At 49.4% G+C, this 16424-nt stretch overlaps 1 protein-coding gene across 6 annotated transcripts in view; it reads left to right on the top strand.

Annotated features, from left to right (window-relative positions):
- GALNT18 (polypeptide N-acetylgalactosaminyltransferase 18) overlaps positions 1-16424 on the top strand; it is a 354140-nt gene that overhangs the window by 320474 nt on the left and 17242 nt on the right. Inside the window, exons 10-11 of one of the 6 annotated variants that reach the window (XR_007144870.1) lie at positions 13806-14993; positions 15288-15380. The exons of 4 other annotated variants lie outside the window; for them this stretch is intronic. The gene's annotated coding sequence lies outside the window, so the exon portion shown is untranslated. Of the gene's footprint in view, positions 1-13805; positions 15381-16424 lie in introns of all 6 variants that reach the window. One more of the 6 variants, XR_007144869.1, reaches the window with a different exon arrangement.

Below are 16424 nucleotides of genomic sequence, written 5' to 3'. Positions count from 1 at the left end.
AGGACCAGGAGCAAGTGTAAACTCCTTTCCCCCTCAGTTTGCTATGAAGGGATGGAAAGAAAAAGAAGCTGGCTACCAAGAGGGGTGAGATGTTGAGAGAACATGTGTACTCTGATTTGCTTTTTAAAGGAAGCAATATGGGAGCGTGTCTGAGGCTGAGAGGAGGAAGTCCGTAGAGAAAGAGGGCTCATATGGGGAGAGAATGAAGCAACATTCTTGGGTGGGGAAAGAGCAAGGACAGGAGAGGATGGGGTCCAAGGCCAGTGGGCTGGTCCTGGACTTCAAGGGTAGGATGGACGTTTGTCCAAGAGGAATGAGTTTGCAGGCTGTCTTGCAAGTCAAGCATGGGGGCTCTGCTTGTATGCGAGAGTAGAGAAGGTATAGAAACCCCGCGGAGGGGGGTGGCTCAGAGGCACACCAGAAGGCCTAGCGTGGAGGGCGGTGTGCAGGGGCCCAGCTGAGGTTGAAAACCATGAGTCTGTGGAGGGTCTCGTGTGCCCCGTGCCATGATTTTTCGTGGGTGTGCCCAGTATCCCGGGAGAGGGTGTGGAGAAGGCGAATCAGCTGCAGAGGTGGGGCTCACAGGGTGTCAAAGGCGGAAGGAATAAGGAACGAAAGACTGGAAGGTGCTGGCAAGGGGATAGTTGAAGGAATGTGGGTGCAGCCTTTCAGGAATGTGGAGAGGCTGGGAGGGAAATGAAGGTAGGGGAGGAAAGAAAAAAAGGGTTCTTGTTCCAAAGGTGTCAGATTGATGAGCAGGCATTCGGGAAGTGAGAGAATGAGTAATCAAGATGACAGGTGGTTGGGGGAACGTAGGGCAGAGGAGGGGAAGATCTCAGGGGATAACAGTTCCAGGCACTGAGAGCCAGGGTCCCCGGGTGTGAGTGACTGAAGCGCAGTACAGGTGGCCCTCCCCGTGGCTGAGGTCCCAGTGCAGGTGGGGCCGTTCATCATCTGAGCAGCTGCCCAGTGGGATGGCAGCGGTGGGAGGGTAGCAGAGGACTGCCTGGGAAGCACTTGGGTGAGAAGCACAAAGCGGGCAGCGCATAAGTGGGGTCTGATGGCTGAGGCCTAAGGAGGGGAGGTTTCTGTACGGGATGGAGGGCTGGGGTGGAGAAGGGGCGCTGCTGCAGGGAGAGGAGACTGCCAGCTCCGCCTCATGTCCCTGATGGGAGAAGCAGCAGAGTCAAAGCCCACAAGAGTAGCATTATCCTTCGGGAAAAGCCATGTGTGGGTAGAGAAAGGACAAGTCCTTTTTGGCTGGAAAGGACTGTCCTTGAAAGATACTGGGTGTTCTGTAGGCATTTGGGGAAGGTTTAAGAGTCAGGGGGAAGCAAAGGAAGATTGGCCAAGAAAGAAGCACAGAGCATATTAGGGGTTGAGAGAGGACGAGAAAGCCCCACAAAGACACCAAAAGTTAAACCAGATGTTTAAGAGGGTGGCTGGAAGGAAAGGGACAGCAGAATCAGATTGGGGAGCCCCATCTCCTTGTATGCAGCTACTGCAGTCACCTTGGGCCCCACAAAGTACCCTCCCCTAAGGCTCTCATAGTGAACGAACCCCATCCCGGTCACATCAGCCCAGGATCAGCAGGGCTTCCTGGAGCTTTCCCCTCTGCCACTGGAAGGATCAGAGTCCCAGCTGCCAAGGAGAAAAAGGGCTGAGTCATGGTGACCTGGAGAGGTCAGGGAGGACTTCCTGGAGGAGGAGCCGCACCTGGACCTCAGACAAAGAGTAGGATGTGCACAAACAAAAGCAGAGCAGGAAGAGCACTTCAGGAGTGGGGCCGCAGGTGGGAAGGGGTAGAATGGAACCTTCCTTTCCTCCTTTAGTAAGAAGCAGGGTATTGTAGTGCTTGGGAGCTGAGTTTGGGGGCCAGGTGACCTGAGTCCAGTTACCAGCTTTGCTGCTTGCTCTGCATTCATTTACCTCCGTCTAATTCAGTTTTCACACCTAAAAAAGGAGATGATAATATTCCACTTATCCAGGGTTATTTTGAGGATGGAAGAAGTATCTGTGAAGCATTTAGCTTCACTGACATAGAGGTCATTAAATAATATCATTAGTATAATTATTTTCATTAATCAGGAGGAAAAAGTAACAGCAGTTTGCTGAGTACCTACACTCTGTGCCATATATTTAACAAACATGCCTGTGAAAGGAGCTACCTGTATCATTTTTGCTGCCTAGAAAACTACCCCCCAAAATTTAGTGGCTTAAGATACATCCATTTAGGAGCACCTGGTTGGCTCAGTCGGTTGAATGTCTAACTCTTGATTCCAGCCCAGGTCATGATTATGAGACGGAGCCTGCATCGGGCTCTGTGCTAAGCATGGAGCTTGCTTAAGATTCTCTCCCTCCGCCCCTCTCCTGCTTGTACATGGCACACATATGCATACTCTCAAAAAATAAAAATTTAAACTAAAAGATACATCTATCTATTTAGCTCAAGACTCTGAAGGTCAACAATTTGAGCTGGGTGGGGTGGGGTGGGCTGGCCCTGCCTTCTGATGGTTTCAGCTGGGCTCAATCAGGCATCTGTGGCCAAATGCTGGTCAGCTAGTTGAGTCAGCCTCCAGAGGTTGGCTGGCTGTCAGCTGGAAGGAGGGAGGGTCTGGAGCATGTGTTTTTCATCATCCAAAAGGATGATCCAGGCTGTTTCACATGATGGCAGTGACAGGGGTTTCTAAGAGCACCAAGAAAGGGCAAGCATCCCTGTAGGAGTCTCTGCTTGCATCACATTTGCTGTGAAAATTTTGTCATTGTCCAAAGTAAGTCACAAGGCCAAGCCCAGCCTCACAGGGCAGAGTCTGCATGCAAGAATGGGGAAAACTGTGGCCATTCTTCTAATATAGAACAATGGCTTTTCAAATTCACTGTGTTATTTCATTCATTTGCTCACTCATTTATCCAAAAATATTTATTGAGCACCTGTCTTGAGGTGTGGCAAGAAAAGAAATCTCCCCCCAAATGGCCTCAGTTTCCTAATACCTTATCATAGTGCAATCTATCTGGCACTGCTGTCTGAGGTCTGTAACATCTAGTAAAGACATGAGCTGGACCTTTGTTCCCCAGTAAAACAGGTCATACTCTTCTCAGGGCAGAGGGAGGTAGAGATGCAGATAGTGTTGGATCAGGCACAAGAGAGATTTACATTTGCAAATCAGAATCAGGCACCAAGATTTCATCCACATGAGCTCTATATCTCTGAGCGGACTTCTCCCTACTGGGTCTTAATGGGCAGGTTTTGTTTCCATGCTCTGTCCCCCGTCTTCCTGATCACGGAGATTGCTGGTGAGTCCAGACCATCATTGACTTCACATGTTAAAATCTCGGTCAAACACATACATACACTCTCTCTTCCCCGCTTCTTCCCCCAACCCCTCCTCCCTGGGAATATTCTAAACTCTTAATTCAGTGCAGGATAACAGTTGTGGTGTGCCACCAAATGACTGAGCTCTCTGCCCCTCCACCCCCATCACTGCTCATGGGTTCAGGTAAGAATTAGGTGTGGCACAGATGGTGTCTTGGGAACAAATATTGAGAATCTTGTCCTAGAGAGAGAGAATCCCATTCTGTCTAAACTATTAATCCACAAAGTTATATGGAAGGTGTTGTCCAAGGTGCTGGTCTAAAATGGAACAGAGAGCTTAGAGGAGTCTTTGAGTGACATGAAACAGGTACTAGGGAGGAAGCCTGGATGATTTCTCACCTGGAGTTCAAGGTCCCTGGAATAGTTTATTAACACATTCAATCAGCTAATGTTTTGAGTATAGATCATATATCAAACAGCAGTTTGGACAATAGATACAATAATGAGCAAGACCAGCATGGTTCCTACCCTCGGGAAACTGGTAACCCAATGGGAGAGAGGTTACAAAACATTACTAATGGCTAACACTAACCAGTGCTCAGTCCATACAATTCCCCCAACAACTCTGTGCGACAGGTACCGTTATTATCGCCTGCTTTTACAGATGAGTAAATTGAAAGAATGAATGGGCCAAATACATGGTCTGTAGTCACACAGCTAGTGAACAATGAGAGGGGGCACTCAAATTAGGCAGTTCTGATCCAGAGTCAATCTTTCTTGAGTCAACTCCTTACCCTCCCTCCACTAGATCAAGTTTTCTTGGTATCTATTTTGAAGTCCTTTGTTGTTTGAAGGTCCTGAATCACATTCTGTGATTCTATTTTTGTGTGATTATTTGGTGAGGGAGCATAGCACAATCGTCGTGTTGGTCAGTTCAGGCTTCGTTATGCTCCAGTAACACATGACCTCGAAATCCCAGTGACTTACAATAACAAATATTTCTCGGTCGTGCTACATGTCCAAGTCTTTGCTGACCTGATCTCCCCTTTTGCAGCCTTGTCAAAAGCAGCCAATAGGAACACAGGCATGCTCTTCATCAAAAGCACAGTCCACCAAGTTACTACAGGCAACAGTTATACCAGATGTCTCACCCCTGCATAAAAGAGGACGCCATCTTTCCAGCTTCCGGGGATGGTTCCTCACTGCCCACTTTCTGGCCCCAAAGTCAGTGTCCCATATTTTAGAGTTTCATAGAACCCCTCATATAGTATCAATTTATCATTCAGCTTAGGCTGATGGTCCCCAAATCTCAGTGACTTACAAGAAATGCTTATTTCCTGCTCATGCTCTATGGTCATCATGGTTTAGCTCCAGCTGTGTCACCTCTCCTTTTTCTGGGACAGAAGCAGCAGCCCCCATCTGGGATGCTGTCAGTCCAATGGCAGAGAGTGAGGAGAGATGTGGTAGATCACAATTGCTCTTAAAGCTTTTGATTGGAAATGGAGCATGTCTCTCCCACTCCCATTCGTTAAAGGCATGTGGCCAATTCTGACACTAACAATGCAGGGACATGTAATAGCTCTGTCGGGAGGGGAACACAGGAGGAGTTTCATAGGACAGAGCAGTGAGTCAATCTGTTCAAGTGGTTGAAGAGCATGCATTGACTGTCACCAGCTGATAGCAAATTGGCAGACGGTTGTGTTTTGGAAATGAAGAATGCCAGGGCATTTTCCTAAGTGCACATGATATGCTCCATTTTAGCTGTTTGTTAGTGGGTAGACACAGCTTGTATCAGACAAGCAGATACAGCTATGAAGGACTCTGAGCAGTACCTTCCAAAATAGGGACCAAAACGGGACCCAACAGTCCAGCAGGTGTTTGAAATTTCTTGAAGATAGCGAATGTCCGAGTGAACAAACGAGCTGTTTGCTCATGCAAGGGGAGGGAGTTATTATCAACAGCAACAACTAAAACAAACGTGGGCAGCTTTGGTTAAAAATGAAGGGTGGGGGGTGCCTGGGTGGCTCAGTCGGTTGGGCATCCAACTTCGGCTCAGGTCATGATCTCCCCGTCCGTGAGTTCGAGCCCCACGTTGGGCTCTGTGCTGACAGCTCAGAGCCTGGAGCCTGTTTCAGATTCTGTGTCTCCCTCTCTCTCTGACCTTCCCCCATTCATGCTCTGTCTCTCTGTCTCAAAAATGAATAAACGTTAAAAAAAAAATTTTTTTAAATGAAGGGTGGGTGCAATTATAGAAAACCTGGGTAATTCACTACATAGACTCAAAAGGAAGTTTGACGGGGTAGGGGTGGCAGGAATGGGGACAGCTCCAGGGGCCTCAGCAGTAAGAGCTTATGGATCCATGTCTTAGCCACAGAGCTGCCTCATCGGTGTTTCTCCAGCTCATTGTAGGCCAAGTGCGATGACCCCCGCTCCCCTCCCACCTCTTCACAATTGCCTGCCCCAGTCCCTGGCCCTGCACCCTCTCACCTTGTTGTGAAATGCACAGGCAGAGAGCGGGAGGAGCGAGGGAGGGGAAGCAGCAGGACCTGAATGAGCAGCTAAGGCCCAGGTCGGGGCAATTAGCAAGCACTGCTCCCCAGACACAGGAGGCTGCAGAAAAAGACGGCTCAGGCAGTGATCCCAGTCCAGGGCACCTGTTCCTAGTCTCATCCTGGGCCACACCAATCTTATTTTCCTATAACTTGGGGTTCCTCTGAAATTCTCAGCTTCTCTTATACTTTCATGATAGGTAATATTCAGATGCTCAGCCCACTCCTAGGTGCTTACTAAGGCTATGTGAACCTCCAGGCCCACTAGCTTTTCACTCACTAAAGAAAGCATACTGGCATGCACATGAGGGGGATCTTTATCTTGTTTAAAAAAACAAAAAACCATAGGGGCACCTGGGTGGTGCAGTCGGTTAAGCGTCCGACTTCAGCCAGGTCACAATCTCGCAGTCCGTGAGTTCGAGCCCCGCGTCAGGCTCTGGGCGATGGCTCAGAGCCTGGAGCCTGTTTCCGATTCTGTGTCTCCCTCTCTCTGACCCTCCCCCGTTCATGTTCTGTCTCTCTCTGTCCCAAAAATAAATGTTGAAAATTTTTTTTTTAAAAACCATAAATTCATGAACTTCAGTAATTATTAAAACAGGTGCCTTGCTTTATAACAAATGAATAAAACATGTACACACATGCCACTTACATTCACCCAGTAGCTAAAGACCACTGTGATTTGATCCTTTTGGTTCATCCCCTTTGGGGGTTCTTGAAAGGTCTCCTGGGTATTCTAGATTAATCAAGACTCTTAGTTGCAAATGACAAAGACCCAACACTCAAATGCAAAAAAGTTTTTATCTCCTCTAACGGACAAGTCCGTGTCTGTCTCCAACCTCAGGCAGGGCTGGATCCAGGGGCAGGAATGAAGCTTGCTGTACTCTTCCCTTCCCTTCCCCTCTCCTCCTCCTCCTCCTCTTCTCTCTCTCCCCCCTGCCTGCCCTCCTCCTATTCTGGCTATGGTTCCCTTCATATGTAACCTTAGTCTCTCCTATTTTCAAGAGGAAGGGACTTCCCTGATTTACCTGAGGAAGAAAGCAACAGTAGCTCGGGGCCTAGAGCCTTCCAGCATGATCCCACAAATAGAAAATCTGAGGGAGGACTTTTATTGACCCAGACTGATCAACATGTCCATTCTAGAACCAGGGCAATGGAGTACCCTGACCAGCCAACTGAAATAGGCCTACCATTATGGTCCAAATGAGGCAAAATGCTGTTGCAAGATAGCAGATAAAGTTCCTAGCATCAAGAATCCTGCAGTGGCCTCCTCCAGTTGGTCTCTGCTCTCACTGGTAATCCGTTCCTGCTAGGTTTCCATGTGGGAAGCCCAGGATGACCCCTGCTGCCTGGCTCTCTCCTGGGGACAAAGGGGCTGGCAGGGGAAACACGGAGGCCAGGCGACACCAGGAGCTCAGAATGACACAGAAAGAGAAGGCAGAGCTAGGTGAGGGGTTCAGGTTGCTGACTGGGTTGACTGGTCTGCAAACAGCCTCATAGACCGTGGTGGAGAGATGGCTGCCACCATCTCTCTTGTACCCCTGTGGGTACAAGGCCCAGAATGAGACACGCAAGCTGTGAATCTAAGTCAAACTTTCCAAGCCCAGAAATCGTGCTGAGCAGCTGTTTGCCTGGCTGTCCTGCTCAGGTGCACAGTGGGGGGCAGAAAACGGGCATTGCTTAGTCGTCTCTACTCAGTCTGATGTTCCAACACAACACCCTAGTCCAAAGCTCACTTTTCTCCCCATGGCCTCATGAGCGACCTCCTCCAAACAAGCCTGCAGAGGTGGCCATGTCACCTCTACCCCAGCTCACTTTCCGGGCACCCTGGATGGTTCTGACCCAAACCACTCTGAGGATTCCTCATAGGCGCTCACAAGGGAGAGCCTTGTGAGGCGGGACGGACAGTTAACCTGAAGTCAGAGCTCACATGTGCTGTCTGAACTCTTCAGCCCTGAGCTGCTCGTCTGGCCTTCTCTCCCCACCCCCGTAGGGACCCCTCTTTCACCCAACATGGCAAGGTAGTGCCGAGCCTCTGACTTGGCTTGTCCTGTCCCTTCTGACAGCAGTCCCTCACCCCTGTCACTTGTCTGGGAAAACTACTCTCTCCTCGGCTCTTCTCGAAACTCCTCACTCACCAACTAGCCCCAGACAGAGTAAATCACTCCAGCTCTGGCCCCTCTGGCATTTTGACCTGCTCTTACTCTGCTCTAAGCCTGGCCATGAGGCTATTCTCTTCCCTTCACAGCAGGCCTGTCTCCCCACCAGGCTCCCCGAGGGAGGATGCATGTGTCTTTCTCCCCTGTTTCCCCATTGCCCGTCTCAGGCCACACGCTAGTGGGCACGAAGGCGTGTTTGCTAATTAAACCGGATCGATGTGCTGAGTGCCGGTTATACACCTCCCCACACACACCCGGGGGACTCACGTGCTTAGCCCCACCTGTTCCCCTCCACCAGGGAAATGGGCTTACGAGGAGGGGGAGGGGAGGCCTTGAGCTAGGGACCTTGCTTTCCACACTTGTGCTCCTTCACAGCTATGGCAAACAGAATGTTTATACAGGTTTTCATTCCCTTGATGTACCTGGTTCTGTGCTTAGTGAACACGAGATCATTTTGGAAATGACTCCCCTTCACTGCTGATTTAGCATCAGTGCCCCACAGCCCTCAGCACTGTAACTAACCTCTGTGTCGAGGGGTTAATGACTAGTAACCAAACCCTTAAATCAGCTTGCCCTATCTGCAGAGGGGCCAGCAGCTCATTCTCGGTAAAGAGGACAAACAGCCCATTTCCAGCACACATTACAGATGTCAGAGTCACTACTCTAAATTGAGATTTAATAAAGCAAGCCTCTACTCCCTCTCTGCCCCTCCCCCTGCTCCCTGCCTGCTGTTTCCATGAATTCTTACCCACAGATCCACTGGCCAGGCAGAGAGGAGGGGGTTGGGGTAGGGCAGCTGGAAGCAGTCCCTTCCCTGTGTCTCTTCTTGCCCTCCTATGAAGACCTCCGTCCCTCCTGCCTTGTTCTGTGCCCCGCAGGCCCTGTGGCCAGACTGGGGGCCATCAATATCATAATCCTCACAGTCGCATTTTACAGGTCAGGAAACTGAGGCTTAGAGTGGTTCCCCAGCTACAAAGGGAGGGCGGAGGTGCTGAGTGAAGACGCGGGTCCACCTGACTCTGTCCCACATGACCACCTTCACCTGGACCAAGCGGTTCTCAAATGTTCACAGACTCACGTGGAGGGCTTGTTAAAATACAGACTCCTGGGCCCCGCTCAGAGTTTGATTCAGCAGGTCCGGGGTTGGGCTCAAAATGTGCATTTCTATCAAGTTCCCAGATGATGCTAGGACCACACTTTAGGAACTATGGTCCTAAACAGTGGTGCTTCCTACCACCTTGGCCACCCACATCAGAGTCTTGGAAACCATGCCCCTGAAGATGGGGATCCCCGTTGGTCCCACAATGAGAGGCTTGGAATCCAGGTGGTCATAAGTGCTGTCCCCATGTTTCCTCCCTGGGCTGCCCCAGAATGTCCTTCATACAGCTAGTTTCAACCCCAGCTACACATTGGAATCACCTGGAACACCCCGCATGCCTAGGTCTCACCTGCTAAAACTGATTTATCCTTTTCCTTATTGAGAGAGAGAGAGAGAGAGAGAGAGAGAGCGCGCGCGAGCATGCACATATGCACATGAGCAGGGAAGGTCAGAGAGAGAATTTCAAGTACCCTTCACGTTCACAGAGCAGAGCTCAAACCCAAACTCAGATCACGAGCTGACCTGAAACCAAGTGTCAAATACTTATGATTTGAGATACCCAGGTGCCCCTAATTTGTATGTATTTTTAAGTTTCATATTTGAGAGAGCATGTGTGTGCATACTCACACACTAGCAGGGAAGGGCAGAGAGAGAGGGAGATAGAATTCCAAGCAGGCTCCACCTTCAGAGCAGAGCTCAAAGCCAAACTGTGAGATCATGACCTGAGCTGAAACTGAGAGTCAAGTACTTAATGACTGAGCCACGCAAGCACCCCTGAATTTTTAAGTTTTATATTTATATATATATTTTTTAATTTGAGAGAGAGAGAGAGAACACACACATGAGCAGGGAAGGGCAGAGAGAGAGGGAGAGAGAATTTCAAGAAGGCTCCATGCTCACAGAGCAGAGCTCAGACCCACAAACTAGGAGATCATGACCTGAGCTGAAACCAAGAGTCGAATACTTAACTGAGCCACCCAGGCACCTGGATTTACACTTTAAGTTTCATGTATTTTGAGAGCAAGAAAGAGAGAGTGCTCAAACACAGCAGGGAAGGGCAGAGAGAGGGAAGAGAATCTCAGGCAGGCTCCCTACTTACAGAGCAGAGCTCAAATCCACAAACTGTGAGATTGTGACCTGACCCGAAACCAAGAGTCAAATACTTAACCACTGAGCCACCCAGGCACCCCGCATTTATACTTTTTAAGTTTTATGTATTTTTTGAGAGAGAGAGCATGAACAAGAGAGAGCACTCACACACGAGCAGGGAAGGGCAGAGAGAGAGGGAGAGAATTTCAAGCAGGCTCCGAGCTTGCAGAGCTCAAACCCACAAACTGAGATCGTGACCTGACCTGAAACCAAGAGTCGAATATTTAACCAACCAAGCCACCCAGGCGCCCCGGATTTATACTTTTCAAAGCTCCCCAGGTGATTCTACTGTGCAAGGTAGAGGGCAATGCCTTAGCTTGATTGCATTTAGGAGTATGTCGCTTTGATCCCTCTCTCCTCCCCCATTTCATTTGCTCACAGATCTTTCTCTTCTTCCAAAGCCCAGCACCCATCCTCTCCTCTAAGAAGCCCACCATGCAGTAGCCCCAGAGATTGGCTCTCCCTTTAGTGATCTTTACCAACAGCCCTCCTCCCCGCCCCTGCCATTTTGACTCTTTGTAATTGCACCATTGTTTGTAATTTTCCACCCCAAGACTTTCACTCCCCTGGTGTGTCCCCCCACCCCCACAGAGAGCTGGTCTCTTAAGTCTTTGTTGGGCAGCAACAATCCTCCAGGGTACCTACAGATATCCTGCAAGTATCCAAAGAAATAACCACAAAGACCCTGCTTCACCCTCGGTCATTTTTCCCATGAAAGCACCCTGCAAATAAAGTTTTCTCCCTGTGGTAGGTTCTAGAACCTCTTGTAAAGAGTGTCCCACAATGACTCTCTGCCTTCCATCCCCTCACCACCCTCTAGGCTGAGGGAGTTTTCAGCCAAATACCACCACTGCTGCCCCGTGTCTTTCAATGTCTCTACCTTACCTTATTTTTCAAGGGCAGCCACTCAGTAGGCCCGGCAGTGTTGCCAAGGAAACATCACTTAATGAAGGAAATAAAGCTGCTCAAAATCCACCTGGCCTTTGTTTGGAAGGGAGCTGGGACTTCTGTTGCACCTTGAAACCATATTATTAAGTCATTTAACAAACCCCATTTTGCTCCATGTTCCTGACTTGCCTGGGAGACCCTCGTCCCTCTCCCTCTGCCCGTCTTGGCCTCTGCTCTGGGGAGGCCCTGCTGAGGGCTGGGGGAGACGAGACCATCTGGGGTGGCCCACCCGAGAGTGGGGTGAAAGCACTGAATTGCCAAGGTCTCTGCCTTCCCCAGGAGCCTCCCCCAGGCAGCGGGGAGAGAGCACCTGCCTGCCTTTGCCTCTGGCCAAGTGTTTACAGCCTCTTAGCCTCAGTTTCCTTATCCTTACAACTGGAAGGTGACCGCAGATATGGAAAGTACCCTGCAGAGGGCCTGGCATATGGGTGCACAAAAGTATGTTTCTTCTCTTCTCCCACCTGCCTTCCGGAGAAGTTTCGGCCGCCAGTGGCAGTTTCTGTCAGGGAGGTGCTGTTTAATAGGGGTGGAGGGCAGATCTTATAAAAGGCCATAGCTCAGTCTCTGGCACAAGCAGGTCCCACCTCCATGCCTGCCGGGTAGGGAAGGGATGCTGAGGACAGCTGACAGGGGTCAGGGTGGGAGCCCTTGCTTGTCCAGGAGATATAGTGACAGAGCAAGACGGACCTCCAGCTCTGGGGGTGTTTGCCTGGCCTTGCCTCTGTGGCCCCGAGGGCAGGAGTGTGCGGGCGGCTTTGCTATTAGTCATGACTCCTGCCCCTGGCCTGAGGGAGAGGCAAATGCCACTGGTGTGAGCCCCAAGACACGGATGTGTCTGTTCTGTCACCCTGCATGTGCTTTCTCCCTTTTCCTTCCAAGCATCAGAAGGAAGTGCCCGTTCCATAATTTTGGAAAGAGCTAAATGTCCACCAATTGATGAATGGATAAAGAAGTTTGGGTTTATATATACAATGGGATACTACTTGGCAATAGGAAAGAATGAAATATGGCCTTTTGTAGCAACGTGGATGGAACTGGAGAGTGTGATGCTAAGTGAAATAAGTCATACAGAGAAAGACAAACGCCATATGTTTTCACTCTTCTGTGGATCCTGAGAAACTCAACAGAAGACCATGGGGGAGGGGAAGGGGAAAAAAAGTTAGGGTGGGGGAGGCAAACCATAAGAGACTCTTAAATACTGAGAACAAACTGAGCGTTGATGGGGGGTGGGAGGGAGGGGAAAGTGGGTGATGGGCATTGAGGAGGGCACCTGTTGGGATGAGCACTGGGTGTTGTATGAAAAACCAATTTGACAATAAATTTCATATTAAAAACAAAAAAAGAAGGAAGTGCCGGCTCAGGTTTGAAGGCCTGCCTCAGGCCTCATGGGGCTGCTTGAAGAATGAGCGGAGTCAGTAGTTTGCAGCTGGGGAGTAGCCAAGGGGTCAGACTATTGTTTCTATGCCCCCAGGGTTTGTAAAACATCCCCGGGCAGGATGAGCTCCCCCTCTGCTGCTGACTGGGGAGTTATTGGAGGATGTGGCTAAGCACTTTGTTTTTGTTTTTGTTTTCAATATATGAAGTTTATTGTCAAATTAGTTTCCATACAACACCCAGTGCTCATCCCAAAATGGCTAAGCGCTTTGTACCCTCTTGTACCACAGGCGCCACCAGCCCTCCTCTGCTTCCTCAGTGCAGGCTCGCGTAGATCACAGGGGAAGCTTCCCAAGCCAGCCTCCTGGCCTCTCCCCCTTGGGCCGGCTGCTAGAGCTGCCCTGACCCAAGGGAGGTGGGTAGGCGAGCGAGGTAAAAAGTCACAGGTGTGGCTCTGGCGTCAGACTGCCTCAGTTTGAATCTCAGCTACTGCTCTCCACCTGTGGGACTTTTACTTAATTTCCCGTGCCTCAGTTTCCTCATCTACAAGATGGGGACGACAGCGGCACCCTCCTCAGAGTTGTTTCAGGATTCAGTGGGATAAAGCATGCAAATGACTTTGATTCTGGCACAGAGTAGGAGCTACAAACATCTCAGCTTTCGTTATTAGCCACCTAAGGCGGGGGTTTTCAACAGCAGCATTCTTGCGCATCCAGGGTCGGGTCAGTCTTCGCTGTGGGGGGCTGTTGGGTACGGGGTAGGATGTCGAGCAGCGAGTGTCCCTGACCTCTACCGCCTGGATGCCAGTAGCAGCGTCCCTCCCCTGTTCTCATGACAACCACAGATGTCCCCAGACATTGCCAGATATGCCCTGGTCGACAAAACCACCCCTCCCTGAGAACCACAGTTCTAGGTCCTTGCTTGCTTAAACCTTCCGGGCTCCCCGTTATTCAGAAAGTGTAGCGGTGCTTCCTGGGCCTGCTGGTACCAAAAGTGGGGCATCTTGTACGAAACTGGTGCCCCTCCTTTGTGTTCAGGCCGTTTACCGATTCAATCCACTGCTGGCTGGACTTCTGAGGTGCCCAAGGGACCACTTGAGAGCGTCCTCTGCCGAATCTCTCTCTCTGTTCTGCAAGCTTCATGGTGACACCACTCAAGATGCACTTTGGTGTTTGCTTTTAAATAACAACTGTCTGTCCCTGTTATGATTCTCCCAGACTCCGGAGCAATAAGCAGCTCCAGTGACAGCTGTGCCAGATAGGAACCGCACGCGTGCCTCTCCAAGCGTCGCCCCCAAGCACTTCAGAGCAGCTAAGTGAATAAAACTGATTTCAGCTATTACCTGCACAGCCGCTTGTGTCTCTACAACCTGCCCCGGAGACCAGAGTCAGGCCCTGGTGACAGCGATGAAAGAAGGATGGCAGTCACTAGCTTCCTAGCTGTCCTTGTCAGGCAGCCCACACTGCCGAGCCTCGGGAAATCTGGGTCCCAGTAAACAGGGTGACTGAGAGCTACACTCTGTCCTGAGGAGAGAGCGTGGGGCATTCAACCCAACGTCATGAGTAGCTCTGCACTTTTTGGAGAGAGGCTCAGGTGGCAGGCTGAGAGGCCCCATGCTTTTGCATATTCGTGGAAGGCTTTCAGGAGGTGGTGTTTTTATTTCTATTTTCAAAGGAGCGAGAGTTGGGTTAGGTGAATGGAGGAAGCACAGACAATGCTCATTTTAGTGTGATTAGAGCCATTATTTCCTGAAATGTTAGTTTCCCCACCTTGGCTCTTGGATCATCCAGGACAGGGACTATAGCTTTCTCATCTCTATTATCCTCAGATCTCAACTTAGAGATTGTTGTTGGACAGACAGATGAATGGATGGATGGTGGATGGATGGAGGAATGAGATGTCTACAAGCATCTATTTAAATTCGTAAATCTGACCAGTCATCATATTCTCCCTCACCTCCAATAAACTGGAAGCCACAACAGGTCATTGGCTTTCCTTAGTGGTGAACTGGAAATCCAGACCACACACTGGAGGGTCTCTCACTCAATATGGGTTCTGAATAGGACCCTCTTGCCCCTGTGTTCTGGTCACATGTCCACGCTGGAGCCAGGCCTTCTACATTTGGCCTCTGCTCAGAACTTTGGTCACCTCTATTATGGGTAGAATCAGTCATCTCAGTAGTTAAATGCCTATTTCCATGGATTCCCAAATCTGATAACTTGTAAGATGATTTGAGAGAGTGCATCCTTCCTGTAATGAGTGTCTTCTCTTTGTCTCTCCAGATCCACTCTCCATCCTTTCCTTCTACTCTAGGACTCTGACTTTATGGAATGTTTCAGTGGGCTCCCATGTTCTTTGGCTTCCAGCAGGGTTCTGCCAATGGGCTGACCCAGCAGAAGAATCAAGTGAGGAGGGGGGAGAGTAAAGTTGGGTTATTTATTCACCACCACTCATCAAACCCCTCCATCCCTGAAGCCTTCTTCCAAGTCAACCCTCTCTAGATGACTTTTACAGATTCTGGTAACTTCTCTCTTCTCTCATCCCTTGGGGTCTAGGAGTGGTAATAGCCCCATGTTATTATTCTCAGGGAACTATACTATCCCTATGGTTGCCTTACATCCTACCCACATCATTGAGACTTGTGCCTTTATTATACCCTCTTTGGATTCCCCCACCTTGAGTGTGCCATCTGTTTCCAGTTAGGGCCTTGACTGATACACTGGCCTGAGGATCTTCTTATGTCTGAAGGGTGATCCTACCTGCCTCTCCATGCCCTCCTTGGACTTCCAAAGGTCAGAAAGAACATGCCCCCAAGGACCACTCCTTACCTACCTTCCCTGCACTGCCCTTCTCACCCCACAATCCCTTTTATGTCCCACACTCACATTTAAAAGTCCCTCTTCTAATGATGTCGGGTGCCGGGGTGGCTCAGTCAGTTGAGTGTCCGACTTCAGCTCAGGTCATGATCTCGTGGTTCATGGGTTCAAGCCCTGCTGCTTCAGATTCTGTGTCTCCCCCTCTCTCTGCCCTTCCCCCGCCTGTGCTCTTAAAAATAAACATTAAAATATATACATAATATACATATATAATACATTAATATATATAATATATATATATAAGTCCCTCTTCTACTAAAACAAGAAATGCTTTATATTCTTATTTGGAATTAAAAATATTTACCAATAAGAATGTTTTAATATATGAAGATAACAAGAGGGCTCACCCTGAACTCTAACCTAAAGCAAAGAAATGTAGTATCTCAATTTGCCCCTGGGGTTTAATCATAAGTGGGGGTGTTCATTTCTTTAGTAATATGAAGAGAAAAACTCACAGAACCTTATGACTTCTCCCTCAGAGCCCTTTTCTTTGGAACCATGACTGAAGGTTGAGGGAAGAGACTGGAAACTTGGAAGGCCAAGGGTCTTGTGGCTTTCTTCTAGACCAGAGCCAATAAACTACAGCCCATGGCACAGCCCTTATTTTTGTAATTGAAGCATTCTCCTAACAGCCATTCATTCACGTATTGTCTGTGGCTGTGTTCATGCTACAATGGCAGAGTTGAGTTTTCAGACTGTATGGCCTTCTGTGCAGAAAAGAGTTAACACAGTGGGGCTGACTGCTGTCCTTTGAAAGGCCTGCTTGGAACTTGGATTTCAGGAGGTTCCCACCATCCCCAGATCTATAAGAGTGGTTCACTATGCCTAACCAGACTGTACAAGCAATGTACAGTTTGTGCTAACATGTGCTTTCCTTCTGGGAATCTGGAATTTTGGTATGTGCCTGGCAGAGGCTGTGTACATGACCAGCCCTGATAAAAAAAAAAGCCCAGCTGAGTC

This window comes from Prionailurus viverrinus, chromosome D1 (assembly GCF_022837055.1).
Source record: "Prionailurus viverrinus isolate Anna chromosome D1, UM_Priviv_1.0, whole genome shotgun sequence".
In the NCBI taxonomy this organism is placed as follows: Eukaryota; Metazoa; Chordata; class Mammalia; order Carnivora; family Felidae; genus Prionailurus; species Prionailurus viverrinus.
Note: the sequence above shows the minus strand (reverse complement) of the source record. Positions and strands in the feature narration are given on the sequence as shown.